Source organism: Malania oleifera, chromosome 13, assembly GCF_029873635.1.
Source record: "Malania oleifera isolate guangnan ecotype guangnan chromosome 13, ASM2987363v1, whole genome shotgun sequence".
In the NCBI taxonomy this organism is placed as follows: Eukaryota; Viridiplantae; Streptophyta; class Magnoliopsida; order Santalales; family Ximeniaceae; genus Malania; species Malania oleifera.
Genome location: NC_080429.1, coordinates 25,249,074 through 25,263,782, shown reverse-complemented (window position 1 = coordinate 25,263,782; position 14,709 = coordinate 25,249,074). Strand labels below are relative to the sequence as shown.

General features: G+C 36.8%; 1 non-coding gene across 1 annotated transcript; it reads left to right on the top strand.

Moving 5' to 3' along the window:
* Positions 1-2,603: 2,603 nt before the first annotated feature.
* On the top strand, positions 2,604-2,711 carry LOC131147016 (small nucleolar RNA R71). Its single transcript, XR_009134550.1, has one exon. It is a non-coding gene; the product is annotated as a small nucleolar RNA R71 (small nucleolar RNA).
* Positions 2,712-14,709: the final 11,998 nt, after the last annotated feature.

Genomic DNA, 14,709 nt, shown 5'->3' with positions numbered 1-14,709 from the left:
AAAAACACTCAAAAAGAAAGAAATGGGTTCGCTCATTATATGTGAGGAGGAGTGTTGCGATCAAACATCCCACATAATAAAAGGAACAATAGTAAATGTATGGAGTGGACTAGTCTGGAAAGGATCTAACCTATCTATGAGGTGTCGGGTCCTTCACCCTAGCATCTTCTCACCTACTCGCCACATCCAACCGAGACCACCCTAGATCAACTTATTCACAAACTTGTCGTGAACACATCTGAGGCATTAACTGATTGAAGAATCTTCGTACGTAGAGAACATGTGTTGTGTCCTTGAATTTCTGTGATATTTCTGTGGAGCAGACATTAGCATTTCATTTCACGAGCATTTTTATTTCTTATCATTTCTTCTGCTCATTCTTTATTTTTCTGCCTTTTCTTAAACTATTAAGACAATCATTACACTTCGTTTGTTATCTTCATACCATCAACGGAAATTGAGTTCGAATAGTGGTCTATGAACTAAGTCTGTCTCTAGGGGTGGCTCAGCCTTCACATCTTGAGTAGGCTACAAGACCTAGGTTTCTATCTCCCCACTAGAAGTCACCTCTAGGCTAGCAAATCAAAGACAGAGACTAGTGTACAAGGAATCATCCAGAAAAAAATAAAAGAATTGAGTTCCATGAACTCTGATTTGATACTAATGCTCAAAAGGACGATACATAGCTCAAGGATATCTCACAAGGTGTCATAGTCCCCACGGGTGTTCTCTCAATGCTCACAGGAAACCCTAAGTGCAATGAATCAAGTGTGTGTATTCAACCTCGTAAGATGTCATGTAAATACAGAAAATTATATAGCCAAATTAACATGAATGTACTACCAATCAATTTTTCATGGAGTCATAAAATCATATAAAGAGAAACTACGCATAAATGACTCAAGTGTGTAGTTCTTACATTATATGCAGATATGTGAAGGGTACAAGTCAATGTTAAGCATAGCATAATTCAATGTAATTCCTCACTATTCTTCCTTTCTTTCTTTCCTTCTTTTTGATTTTTGATGATTTTTTTTTTGTTTTTTTGTTTTTTGTTTTTTTTTTTGTTTTTAAATATAAAACTCAATACGTATACGTGCATAGTGTCACATGCAAATGCTCACCCCCCAACTAAAATGGAACATTGTCCTCAATGTGAAAACATAGGGGAAATAGAAAAACTGTGCACGGGAAAAGTGGGGCGTACCTGGATGAAGAAATAATGGAAAAGGAAAACTGAACTAAAGGAAATTGTACCTATCAATAAACTAAAAATAAGACAGAATGAAACAAAATGAAAACAAAGGAAAGAAAAACGTCACAGTGTGTCTGGAGGAGGCTCGGGAGGAATTTCGTCTGGTGGGTGCAGATTTATAAATTGAACTAGCGAATCTCCAAATTTGAGTCGCTATAATGCATCAGCTTTGTTATCTGCACAGAAGTTATCTATGACTAAATTCATACTTTCCACAATATCAAACAACACATTTTCAAATTGTCTTTCTTGTTTTAATAAGAAAGGATCCTTATCCAGTATAATTTCCAGGAAATATACTTCTTTAAGAACCGGCCTTTGAGGAAAAGTTTTCGGAACAATTACCTTTGGTTCTTCAGAAGCATCAACATTAAAATTTGTACCTAGTTCCTTGAAGGTTAAACTCTCCCCATTCTGCTCAACTTCTTCATCTAGTGCACCAGTCACCTTACCATAGCTAAGATTTGCTTCGGCATTGCAATCATTGACATTTGCTTCAATATAGGATGACGGTTCCATGATTGCAATCTGTACTTGAGTATCTGGCTGGGCTTGAAATTGGGATTCATCTATCTCCAAAGCATTCAATAATGTGTTCAGCCTAGTCAAATCGGTGCTTATCTCGTTGATGGCTTGAGAAGTTTGAGAGTTGATCACATTTTGGCTTGCCATGAACTGTTGCAAGCTAACGGTAAGCTGCTGTATGGAATCTTCCATTTCCCTTCTTTGCATTGGAGGAGGCTGATTTGCAAAGTAAGAGGGTCCCGAGTCTTGGCCAGATACTGCATAAGGAATGTATTGACTTTGTTCTTGGGGAGATGGCTCCACTTCGTCATTCGTCCAACTGAAATTTGAATGACTTCTACAACCTACATTGTAAGTATCAGAATAAGGTTCATAAGAAATCTCAGAAACCATATACATCAGGTTAGGCTGATCAAGCAAAATTTCCTTAAGAGTAGGAATAGTTGGACATGCATCAGTCGCATGCCCTGGATCCTCACATATGCTGCATTTTTTAGAAGATGATGGTAAAATATGCATTTCATTTACCTCCTTAAGCTCAATGAAATCTAACCTTTTGGACTTCAATGCAAGCCTAACATTCAAATCATCAACTTCTTCCAATTGATACTTACCACCCCCACTAATACATTTTTGCTTTTCAGATCTATCATACACATCAGAGATAACCCAAGATTGGGCGTTTTCAGCCAAATAATCAAAATAGTCAAAAGCTTCTTCAGGCTCTTTATTGAAAAACTCACCATTACACATTGTTTCCACAAATTGCCTTATCTTTGGTTGCAACCCCTCATAGAAAAAACTGATGACCCTCCAATTCTTATACCCATGGTGAGGACATGCATTTAAGAGGTCTTTGAAACGTTCCCAACACTAATAAAATGTTTCCACATCATTTTGGCAAAAAATCATGATTTTTCTTTTCAAAGCATTAGTTCTTTGCGTGGGAAAAAATTTCTTTAAAAACTCAGTTTGCATTTCTGGCCAAGTCCCAATGGATCTTGGCCTTAAGGAATAAAACTAGGTTTTTGCCTTGTCTTTTAAAGAAAAGGGAAACAATTTTAGTCTTATTACCTCCTTAGTGCATGTTCTATCCATGAATGTGGCACAAACTTCTTCAAACTCTTTAATATGCAAATATGGGTTTTCAGATTCAATGCCATGAAAATGAGGTAATAATGGAATCATCCTAGGTTTAAAATTGAAAGCATTTGCATTCAAAGGTAGAATAATGCAGGATGGGGTACTGGTCCTAACAGGTTGCAAATATTCTCTGAGTGTCCTATTAGGGTTCTCCATATCATGAGGTTCATTCTCAACCATAATGCTGAGTGTATCAGATGGTGATTCAAGTGATTCAAGTGAAACAGGTTCACTCGATGATGAGATGGATGAGTTTGTCCTGACTAGTCTAAATGTGTTATCTTTATCCCAACTAGTTATACAAACTCAGTATAAATGCAATAAAAGCAAACAGGTCAAAGGAGAGGAAGTAGATATCACCCAGGCTGTGAAGATGTTCACAGCTCTATAACACTTCTCTGAAATGTGAGAAACACTTCGATGACACCAATTAGTCCCCGACAACGGCGCCAAAAACTTCACTCGTTTTGAGTTATGCTTCCAAGTGCAGAAGTGTCAAGTTGTATCAAGAATAAGTCCAGGATCGTATTCCACAGGGACCACTGAGTATCAAAGTATTTGTGAAAGTTTAGTGAAATCCTGTTGCTGTAAAATGTAAGTTAAAAATATTTTTGGTCTTTTATGATTTTAAAAACAGTAAACAAAGAGAAAGATGCTTGAGTAAACTATCAAAATGAGACTGAAATTTTATCAATTTTTCAAAAATGTAAATCTAATAACGCAACCAAAACTAAACAGATTAACTGAAACAATTTTACCAAACACTCGGGTTACGGGTTCAATGTCTGTTTGCTTCCACCGTTTACTAATTTCCTAGGCCTTACTCATTTTCTTGTTAATCCAATCAAGGCATTAATAAGATGAAATTTTATTACTAACGATCGAGTAAATTAGCCACATCCAAACAGAAGAAAATAAAAACTCTTATTACACATCAACCGAATTTTATGTAAAAATAAGTTGATTAAAATCCTAAATTAAATCAAGGTTTTGATGTGCCTAACGTCACCAACAAAACAAGAAACAAGAGCTAGTGATTTATCAACGATTCCTTCTGTAGACACCCCATTTTTACCCAAGCCCAATATTATTATTATTATACTACTATTATTATTTTTATTTTCATTATATTACCTTTGTTATTTTTAAATATTATTATTATTATTATTATTATTTTATTAGTATTTTTATTTATTATTATTCTTATTATTATTATTATTATTTATTTATTTTTGTTATTACTATTATTATTATTTTGTTATCATTATTATATTTAGTATTTTTATTATCATTATTATTATTTTATTATTATTATTATTATTATTATTATTTCTATTATCTTTATTATTATTTTTACTATTATTATAATTATTTTTATTATCTTACTTTATTATTATTATTATTATTATTATTATTTCTATATATATATTTTTTATTATTATTATTTCATTATCATTATTACTTTTAGTATTTTTTATCATTATTGCTATTATTTTTACCTTGCTATAATTATTTTTATTATTATTCATTATTATTTATTACTAGTAGTAGTATTATTATTATAATTATTATTATTATTATTATTATTATTATTATTATTATTATTATTATTATTATTATTATATCATTCATACCCTATTAGTATTATACTTATATATATTATTACCATAAAGGTATAAAAAAAAAAAAACCATAAAAATAAAAAAATAAAAAAGAGAAGAGGGTGAGAGGCTGGGGGCGGAAACCCTAGCCCTTTCATCCTTTGGTTTTCCCTATATAGGCACAGGCTACACACACACAGGACAGCCAGGGGCTCAGCGCACAGCCATTCAAAAAAAAACACCTGCACACTGCCTAACCTGCAAACAGCCGTGAGCACTGTTCACGGCCACCACTCCACCACAGTTCTTCCACACCAGCAGACCTCCAGTAGCAACCCGAGCGCACAGCAGCACGCAGAACCTCACGGCCATCCAACCTCCCTCTCTCAAAATCTCCGGCAGCCTCCAGTTCAGACCCGAGCACCATACCACGGGCCCGAGCAACCGTTGACCTCCAACTCTGCAATCCACCACTGCTCCGGCGACCACTTTCACTCCTAGCCACAAACTCCTCTGTCTCTCGGCCGCACCTCCAGCAAACCTCAGCCCAGACAGCTCCTGCTCAACCTCCAGCAGACCGCCCATGCAGCACTGCTGCTGCCTTCCCGAACACAGCCCCTCTGGTAAGCCTCCCTGCTCTCACACACACACACACACACAAATATATATAGGCTCAGTTTGCATTTTATAAAGTTGAAATTCTTTTTTTTTATTTATTTTTATTTTTTTATGCATGCTATATATGCACACACTGACCTTTATTTATTATTATTTAGTTAAGTTTTTTTTTATTTATTTATTCTTGTTATTTTACTTGTTATTATTATACTTGTTATATAATCAATATATTACTATTATCTTTACTGTTTAATACCCGTTTTTTTTTTATTCTTATAATGGTAAATATTAATCGATTTATTTTTCTTGGGTGCAGGATTTTGGTTCATATTTAAGTTTTTATTATTTTTGTTTAGGCATATTAAATACTAATTAGTTTATGTTTCTTTGGTGCGGGATTTTTGTTCATATTGGATGTTCGCTTGATGTTTAAAGATTATCATTAAATTTGTATTATTTAAGTCATAGCTCTTAATGGTATGTTGCAATATTGTTGTTTATTAGTATTTTTGTCATGTATGTATTTAGGTAATGTGGTAATATATTATTTCATATTATTTTTATTATTATGGTTTATTAGGTTATAAGGTTGTTATGCACATATAATTTAGGTATATTAAGGTTTATTATATTGTTTCTATTATCATGTATATGATATAATTCATTATTTTGTATTGTATGTAATGTAAATTATCATGTTAACTATTTAGGATTGTATATCGAATTTGATTTGATTTATTTCTATAAGTCTCGAAGTTACCATACTCATTGTTTATATATTGGTAATGACTTGAATAGGTTTCCATAAGTTCATTATTTGTTTGTCTTTAATTTGATTTGTTTCATTAATTAATTGCCAATATACGTGTGTATTGAATCTTTAACCGGGTGTCAATATTAAAGAAAATAAAATATGTATATTATTATTACCATAAATATTGTTATTATTCCTATCATTATTTATTATTATCCTTATCATTTATTACTTACTGTTATTATCATATTTATTATTTACTATTGTTATTTATTCGTTGTTAATACTATTGTATTTACTATGTATATTAGTATGGTATTATTATGATACTATATACTACTATTATAGTGTAGCGTCGCAATATTAATATGATATTATTAGTATAGGACTATTATTATAGTAATATTATTGTCAATATTGTCATCACTTTTAATTATTACTAATATTAAATATTTTTAGTATTTTTGATTCTTGGGTATATTCATATTTTGTATTATGTATTATGATATTTATTTTTATTATTTTATAGTATTATTTATTTTCGTGTGTATATTATCCCTATGATTTTATTGCGAGGGGTATTAGCCTTCGAGCTTCACGTACCTTTAAGTTCTGAGGGAATATATATGTATATATTATATTTATTTAGTTATTTATTTATTTTTCATATGTATTTATAAATTCATAAAAATGAGTAATTTAAAGACTTATTAGATTAACTTAGGGATAATTTCAAATTAATTAGGTACTGTTCGTAAGAACGGGCGCGTAGGGGGTGCTCGTACCATCCCCTCGCGTAACCGAACTCCCGATCCTAGCTCTGGTAACGTAGGCCTATTCTACCCCTAACGGGGTAGTAATCATGTGTTCTAACCGCACTAAAAGGTTAGTGGCGACTCCAACATTCCATATTTTTCCTTGAAAATTTAAAATTGATTTTTATTTCGCCGCCCGGGGCACACGCGCTCCCGGGACGTCGCGACAGCTTGGTGACTCCGCTGGGGACCTTAGAGAGTCAAGCCATTAATTAATTAGAAATTATCCCAAGTTCAAATTTAATAAATCTTTTAATTACTCCTTATTTTGTGAATATTGTAATTTGTAAATAACTTTGATTAATTGTAAATATTTTACTTCCATAATTTGTAAATAATCTTAATTAATTAAAAATATATTGTTTCCTAATTTTTTTGAATATTAATTGTAGATATTTTGTTTCCAAATATTCTGAATAAGCGTATTAATTGTAGATATTTTGAATAAGCATATTAATTATAGATATTTTGTATACTAATCGTAAATATTTTGTTTCCTTATTTTTTGTTTCCAAATTTTTTTTGAATCAACATATTAATTGCAGATATTATGTTTCCATATCTTTTGAATAAATATATTAATCATAGATATCTTGTTTCCATATTCTTAATAGCATGTGAATAAATGTGGGGATAGCGGGATTAGTTTAAAATTTGAATTCACACACTTTCACGCTCTATACCCGAGCTTTCCTTGTTAGGATTAAATAAGAGTGTAATAGTGTCAGTCCCTTCGTGGCAGAGCTTGATGGGACCCGCGAACCACTCCGCTTAGTGCGGGTTTTATCCGGACCCCTATGGGGGAGGATGAAATTCCAAACTGGGGACCTTTTGTCAATAGGGTTAGAGCCTACCCACACATGTTTGTATATAGTTTTCCTTAACTAGGATAGACCCATGAAAAACCCTATATATATATATATATATATATATATATATATATATATATATCTACCCTGGGTCGGGACATCCTTCTTCCCATACCGTATGTTGTATATATGTTGTGAGATACCTTGTATTATACCGTGCATTTTGCATCCATTTTAGATTCACATACTACTTAGCCAGTATTCTAAAAAAACCCAATAATGAGACCATGACCCATCCTTTCAAAAAATAAAAATAAAGCACTTGGGCCAAGTATTTTAAAATATGGGTAGGCCCAACCCTTTTCAAATAACCCGGGCCCAATTTTTTTAAGAAATAACAAGCATAGGTCCGACCTTTTCCTAAGTAAAACCTCGGCCCAGACCTGATTTTCAAAAAGGGTCAAACCCAGATTTCCAAAAATGGGCTTCGGCCCTATTACCCAAAAATATGGGCTAATATTTTCTAAGCAATCCAAGCCCAATTCCTTTTAAAACTAGGGCCTTGATCCCATCATGAAATATATTGAAGCCCATGTATTAATATACTTGAGGCCCAAGTGCATACTAAAGTCCACAAGCCCGTATTGAACAAATCCAATGGGTTGACTAACCTGGGTCAACCCCAACTTTAGATCATAATCTGACCCTTCATAGAATCTGAGGTACATGGACCGTCATCAAAGAAAGGAATGGTTAAGGGAAGAGTTGAATTGAAATTATGACCCATCAATGGTCGTCTTAATCTTGAAAATATTTCATTAGCGGGATGTTTTCAGAATTCTGGCAAAGTAGTCATGGCATTCATGCACTTCATTTCATGCATAGCCATGCACGATAAGTTGCATACATGTTAATATCCCTATTGGTATGTATTTATGCACTAGGTACACCCATGCATAAACACCCATTGCATAACATAATCCTTCCATGTTTAATTTCATAACCATGCATGCATAATCATCTCTAATGAGTCGATAATCATATCCCCATTCTTCTGTAAAACTAGTATACCAAGGTGATGAAATCAAGATCCAGTATTTCAAAAGCGGGCGAAACAGAACGGTCCCTATACATCCTTTTTAAGTTCCTGAAAAAGGGTTAGACTCATATGGAAGGATCTAGAAGGTCAGATAAGCTCTCTCGCACCGAATCATGAAGATGTCCATCAAGATGTGCAAAAGATTAAGGATCAGATGGAGAAGGTAGCCCCCTCGTGGAGCAAAACTACGCAACATCCAAAGCAGGCAGTTGAAAACAAGCCTTCATTCAAACCACGATCGATGGAGTCGTTTTCTGGTCTAGGTTTAAGCCTGCACACATTTATCTTAGCAACTCAGGACTTGAGACCCCAACCGATGAGTGATGTCCAAGTTCCACCATTTATCTATCCTGATATTCAAGAAGAGAGAATAGCTGAAGAAAGGGGCAAAGAGCAGATACCTCATCAAGAAACGAATCATAAGAATGAAGTCTGGGAAGAACAGCCGCAAGCTATGCAAAAAGCAAACATGTCTAGTTTGTCAGATGCTTTCAATTCTTGTTTGATGCTGAATTTGATCTTACCTCCAAAGCTCAAAGTCCCAAATTTTACGATGTTTAGTGGGTTCGAATGTCCACTAGCTCACTTGGGGATGTACTTACAAAAGATGGTTGTGCATTGTGGTGATGATGATATGCTTATCCAGTATTTCCAAGATAGCTTGACGGGGGAAGCCCTAAGATGGTATAACTGAGTAAAGATCCGCACATGGGAGGATTTAACTCGTGCCTTTATCGCTCAGTACAACAATGATATAGTTTCAGAAAAGCAGACTTTATGAAATGTGAAGAAGAAGGCAAGTAGGTACTCTCATAATCAAGAAGAAATGACAACACAGAGTTATCCTCGAGTGGAAAAAGGAAAAACAATTTGTTCATGTGATGACTTTGTCAAAGATCAAGGTGTTGACAACCAAATCAGAGGCATTTCTCAAAATTTGGCTTGCTTGAGGATCACCAGAAAGCAGGTGAAGGAAGCGTTCAAAATAAAAGAAATGCAATATACAAGGCCAAGACAAAGTTCTTCGAAAGTGGTTGAGAAAAGGAAAGAAAGGTGGGCAAGTAATGTAGTACCTAGGGGTGCAGGACAACACATGGATTCCTTCAGTCCTTCATGAACTTTGGAGCAACGTAACTTACAGATACCAAAGATGCCTCCAAAGGAAAAGAAAAGAAAGGAAATTCAGTCTATCCCGATGACCTATGTAGAGTTATTCCCACAATTGGTCGAAAGGCATTTAGTTGCGCCTACACCAGGAATGTTGATACAACCCCCTTACCCAAGGTGGTACAACTCAAATGCTCGATGTGAATATCACGCTGGGACAATAGGCCATTCGATTGAAAAATGTTGGACCTTTAAGTATAAAGTGCAATCATTGAGAGATATTGGATGGATAGCCTTCGAGGATAAACAGCCAAGGATCCAGAGTGATCCTCTACTCAGTCACGAGGAAAGAAATGGTTAATATGTTGTAAGAATATTTGGGAGCCGAGATCAGGCAAAAGAATATGTCAGTTATGGATCCTGGAATTCTCATAAGAGGCCTGAATGGATAGATTTACTCTTTGATCGCAGGAGCAAAAGTATACAAGGGCCAAGTTTTTGATTATCTAGTTTATTTCATATAATGATGTCATTTTAATTCCCTATCTTTTGGCAGTCTGTCGACACTATAGTCTCGGACAATTTCCCTTTCATCAATAAATTGAATTATGCATTTTCTCATATCACTTGTGTCCTGAGTTCAGTTGACCAAAAATTTGTTTGCTGATGTTTTGTGTAAAGATAAGGAAAATGATAATACCAATATTCATAAGCCAGAAAGTGATGTTAATTTTGAAAACCAAACACGGGAGGTGGAATCAGAAGAAGATAAAACAATTTTCCTCACCCTATGAAGACAGATGTTGTGAAGAAATAAAGAATCTTGAAGGAATTCAGTAAAATATATGTGTTGTGCCAAGAATTTCAAGTCAATTTGCTATTCATGTTTTGATCAATGATAGATGGCCATCTTTGGCCGATCAGTTATCCCTAAAAAGAACTAAATATTGATTTACCAATTGTTAACCAAGTTGAGCTTGAATGTTAAACTAGTCTTTTCTTAAAAGCTAATTCACCAAAAAGTTAACCTGAGTTGGGTCTCCTAGCATTTGGCAAGTCATATGAGACAACAATGGGCTATCGAAATGATGGCAGGCCATTTTTCTGCTACCCAAAAGAAATTCAAAGAAGAAATCTCTTGCAAGCCCTTTTGAGCTTGAAAAATTCATTTATTGATTAACCCGTCAAAGGATCACACCCCACACTGGGGCAATTTTAAAGGATTAGTCCCAAATGAAGTCCAAACAAAAATGACAAAATCCCTTCATGAAAGAGAAAAACAAAAGGGAGCAGTAAAAGCAAATGGAAAGAGAAAGAAGAAAAGAGAAATAAAATAAGGGACATACTACGCATGTGATCCTTGACCAAATTACCCTTGATGAAAATGATGATTTTGAGCCTTATTTAACCTTTTTTTCTTTAACCTATAACCCCCCAACCTACATTACGGTCCAAATAAAGTCTTGACCAGATTGGTATACATTGTTGTCTCTAATGATTTGTCAGACTCAATGACGAGTCTGAACTACGTAATGACCTGATCCTGAAAAGGTAGGCAGCTTGTTTAAATAACAAGTTCGGTCAACATCTTGCAAAAACGTCTCAACTCGAACTGGGGGCGTAAAACATTATTTGGGGTGGTATTTTTGAGCCTTACTTTCCCTTTTATTCTGAAAACCTGTATCCGTCAGCCTACCTTTCGTCCCGAGTCTTAAAGACCATCTTGAGATCAAAACATGAGTTGAACTTGACTAAACTAAAGGCAACGTTTAAATATGTGAAATTTCTAATGGTTTCACAGCAGGATGAAACAAAAGAAGAGAGGTGGCCATCGATAAAGCTGGGACAGTTGAAAAAAAGATCAACCATTCAATTTGGTAAATTAACATCAATATCATATGGCTTTTGAATATTGGTATGAATTTTTCTTGTAATAGCATTGGAACATGGTAAAACATCTATTTTTGGGTGGTTGACCTTTTGATTTCACAAGTTGATGTCATAATTGCATAATCATTCCTTATTTCAAAAAAAAAGAAAAAAAAAAAACAAAGGGATGGATAGTCAAAGAGTTTCGGAACCACTAGTGTGCTTCTTATAGAGGAGGTCCCCGTTGAGGAAATACGATGCACATAGAATCAGTCAATTTAACTGGGGCAAATGTCATGTCAGGTTTTAGAGATCTGCTTATTCAAGAAGAATCTAACAACCAGGCCAAGATCAGTGCAGATAAACTCATCTGGGGCAAGTTTCAATTTGAGTTTCAATGGGACTTATTCAAGCACCTTCTTATCAGATTGGATGAATAGGAAAACAGGGCCAAGAGCTGTTATAAATCCATTAAACTAGATAGATTCTGTGATGGAGTTTCATTTGAGTCAAGTTTACCACCTCCATTAAGAAAATTGGGCCAAAATCAGTTATGAATCCATTTAGCTAGGGCAAGTTTCGAGGGAACCAGGTCAGAGGTAACATAGTCAAGATTAGAGATTGATCAGTTGATTATAGGCACATTGGAAAAAGAAAGTTCATGTATCGTCATGCATTTCATGCATTACACAGAAAAGTGCATACATATTATATCATGCAACATGCTTGCATATCCCCATGTTCTAGTGTCATATCAAACACCTTGCATGCATGCATCCCCACATAGCATCATTCATTCACGCCTGTCCTGCCATCCTTGTATAAGCAATCCATGTTTCATCCAAAAAGAAAAAAATAAAAAAAAGAAAAGGAAGAAGAAGAAAAGGGGTTGGGGCAACTGGCCCAGGTACCAATCGATCCATCTGCCCTGAGACTGGGGTAACTGGCCCAGGTCCTATTCAAGTCTTTTGCTTCCAAACTGGGGCAATCGACCCTAGTCCAAATTTTAGCATTCATTTTGAAGCTGGAGCATCTGCCTTCAGAACCAAATTAGGTCACATGACTCTTGGGATCCTATACCCGAGTATTCATCATCAATTCAAAATTCATCTGGCTCTCGAGATCCTATACTCGAGCATTTATCATCAATTCAAAATTTCATCTGACTCTCAGAATCATACATTTGAGAAGTCCTCGAGATCCTATACTCAAGCAATCAACAGACTCTCAGAATCCTATAAGTCCTCAAGATCCTACACTCGAACAATCAACAGACTCTCAGAGTCCTACATCTGAGAAGTCCTCGAGATCCTATACTCTAGCAACCATCAAACTCTCAGAATCCTACATCTGTGTAGCCCTTAAGATCCTACACCTGATGTACATCATCCTCATATTATAGCTCGGGTTCCTATACCCGATGCGAGTCTCTTTCCATGAACTATAGTTCAGGTTCCTACACCCGGTGCGAGTCATCCTCCGTGAACTATAGCTCGGGTTCCTACACCCGATGCGAGTCTCTTTCCATGAACTATAGCTCGGGTTCCTACACCCGGTGCGAGTCATCCTCCGTGAACTATAGCTCAGGTTCCTACACCCGATGCGAGTCTCTTTCCATGAACTATAGCTCGGGTTCCTACACCCAGTGCGAGTCATCCTCCGTGAACTATAGCTCGGGTTCCTACACCCGATGCGAGTCTCTTTCCATGAACTATAGCTCGGGTTCCTACATCTAGTGCGAGTCATCCTCCGTGAACTATAGCTCGGGGTCCTACACCCGATGCAAGTCTCTTTCTATGAACTATAGCTCGGGTTCCTACACCCGGTGCGAGTCATCCTCAGTGTACTACAGCTCGGGTTCCTACACCCGATGCGATTCTCTTTCCATGAACTATAGCTCGGGTTCCTACACCCAGTGCGAGTCATCCTCCGTGAACTATAGCTCGGGTTCCTACACCCGATGCGAGTCTCTTTCCATGAACTATAGCTCGGGTTCCTACACCCGGTGCGAGTCATCCTCCGTGAACTATAACTCGGGTTCCTACACCCGATGAGTGTCTCTTTCCATGAACTATAGCTCGGGTTCCTACACCCGGTGCGTGTCATCCTCCGTGAACTATAGCTCGGGTTCCTACACCCGATGCGAGTCTCTTTCCATGAACTATAGCTCGGGTTCCTACACCCGATGCGAGTCTCTTTCCATGAACTATAGCTTGGGTTCCTACACCCGGTGCGAGTCATCCTCCGTGAACTATAGCTCGGGTTCCTACACCCGATGAGTGTCTCTTTCCATGAACTATAGCTCGGGTTCCTACACCCGGTGCGAGTCATCCTCCGTGAACTATAGCTCGGGTTCCTAACCCCGATGCGAGTCTCTTTCCATGAACTATAGCTCGGATTCCTACACCCGATGCGAGCCATCCTTCGTGTACTATAGCTCGAGTTCCTACACCCGATGCAAGTCTCTTTCCATGAACTATAGGTCGGGTTCCTACACCCGGTGTGAGTCATCCTCTGTGAACTATAGTTCGGGTTCCTACACCCGATGCGAGTCTCTTTCCATGAACTATAGCTCGGGTTCCTACACCTAGTGCGAGTCATCCTCCGTGAACTATAGCTCGGGTTCCTACACCCGATGTGAGTCTCTTTCCATGAACTATAGCTCGGGTTCCTAGCCCCGGTACGAGTCATCCTCCGTGTACTATAGCTCGGGTTCCTACACCCGATGCAAGTCTCTTTCCATGAACTATAGCTCGGGTCCCTACACCCAGTGCGAGTCATCCTCCGTGAACTATAGCTCGGGTTCCTAACCCCGATGCGAGTCTCTTTCCATGAACTATAGCTCGGATTCCTATACCCGATGCGAGCCATCCTTCGTGTACTATAGCTCGAGTTCCTACACCCGATGCAAGTCTCTTTCCATGAACTATAGGTCGGGTTCCTACACCCGGTGTGAGTCATCCTCTGTGAACTATAGTTCGGGTTCCTACACCCGATGCGAGTCTCTTTCCATGAACTATAGCTCGGGTTCCTACACCTAGTGCGAGTCATCCTCCGTGAACTATAGCTCGGGTTCCTACACCCGATGTGAGTCTCTTTCCATGAACTATAGCT